At 37.3% G+C, this 1,734-nt stretch overlaps 1 pseudogene; it reads left to right on the plus strand.

Annotated features, from left to right (window-relative positions):
* The first annotated feature begins 1,532 nt into the window (after positions 1 to 1,532).
* On the plus strand, positions 1,533 to 1,654 carry LOC111735953 (annotated as a pseudogene).
* Positions 1,655 to 1,734: the final 80 nt, after the last annotated feature.

Raw genomic sequence — 1,734 nt, forward strand, 5'->3', positions numbered from 1 at the left:
AAATAACAAAAACCAAAAACCAAACAAAAAAAACCCCTCATCATTCTTACTCTTGGGCCTCTGGTTTTTTGTTTTTGTTTTTTGATTTTTTTTTTTTTTTAAATAAATGAGAGGTTAAAGCTTCTTTCTACTTCAGCATAATGCATTGAGATGGTCCTTTCTTTCTTTTCCCTGTATTTAAAGCTACTTACTATTTTATTACAGCATGTTCTTATAATTTGTCTCTAAAATTTAGCTCAAAAATCTATTCACTTTTTTCCATCTCTGTTGCCACATTCTTTGTCCCTAGAATCAGGGAAATTCTACCTATGCTTACAAGTCTGATATTCAATCAGACACTGGGGTGTGCAGGCATGTTCTGAACTCAGTAAGATGGCCCCAAGAGGCCTCCTGTTCCCATACTTGCCTGGTTACTCTTTGTGGTCTACGCATGGTTTTGTTCCAAGCTGTCTGTGTGGCCAACTATCCTTAAGAGACATCTGAGGAGAAAGAGGACACTCTTAGTCCTGTTGCACTTGCATACAATTGGCTTTTTTCCCCTGAATATCTAGAAAGCTAATATACGGTAACTGCCTATCAGAAACTTAGGCTACTTTACCTGTAAGTCTTATATTGTTTGAGGCCAAATATCACCACCTCGCCAACACATTCTTGAGATCTTTATGTTAACGAGTGGAGGAATGGTGAATCACTTTACAAAAATTCCATTTACTGACCACATTTTCAGAAATCTATTATCTACTCCTTATTCATGTCTGTGCCATTATTTTTGAATGTATTGAAATGGATTTTTCTTTAGAAGGATGGACACCCATCCATGGTTATCGGGGTGGGATCGACCTGATGACCACCCTGAGGTGTTGTCTTGAGTTGAGATGTAAAAGTCTTAACATAATATGTAAATTGTTGCTAATATTGCCGCTTGGAGAAGAGAAAATGCTGTTATCTCATAATTTTTTAAGGGCTCGGGCAGCCCAATTGCTGTCACTCGCCCTCAGAGATGAGACGGTTTTCAATCTCTCACCGTGGGTTTGGTTTCTACTTCATTTAATGCCTAAAATCACTTTCAAATGAAGATTATTTTGACAGTTTCCTTTCTTTATGCCTCTTGTAAGTTTTGCCCAGCGGCAAGGAATAATGCCTTACTAAATACAGTATTCTGAGAAGACTCAAGTTGCACTGAATTTTTTAAATTAAGATATAATTCACATAAGTAATACAAATGCTTTAAAAGTGAATTTTAACTACAATTTACTGGCCTTTTGTACATATTCACAAGGTTGTGCAACCATTACCAGTATCTAATTCCAGAATATTTTTATTACTCCCCCAAAAAAACTCATACCCATTAGCAGTCACTCTTCACTCTCTCCTCCCCCAAGACCCTGTCAGTACGAATCTAATTTTGTCTATATGAAACTCTGGATTAATTTTATATTGATAGTTTTGAATGAAAAAAACAACTGATAAATAGCCAAAATTAGTTTTGGGTTAAGTTTTTATGCATAGCAATATTTTAGATAGAGGGATAAGTCTACAGCCATGCTCCCCTGAACAAGCCTGATCTCGTCTGATCTCGGAAGCTAAGCAGGGTTGGGCCTGGCTAGTACTTGGATGGGAGACCACCTAGGAAGACCACCAGGTGCTGTAGGCGTTAAAAATAAACAACTAAAAAAAAAGGGATTGTAAGCTGACAAGGTCCTTGCAATATATGAGGTCAACCAAGGGTTACCT

This window comes from Pteropus vampyrus, unplaced genomic scaffold (genome assembly GCF_000151845.1).
Source record: "Pteropus vampyrus isolate Shadow unplaced genomic scaffold, Pvam_2.0 Scaffold15, whole genome shotgun sequence".
Classification (NCBI taxonomy): domain Eukaryota; kingdom Metazoa; phylum Chordata; class Mammalia; order Chiroptera; family Pteropodidae; genus Pteropus; species Pteropus vampyrus.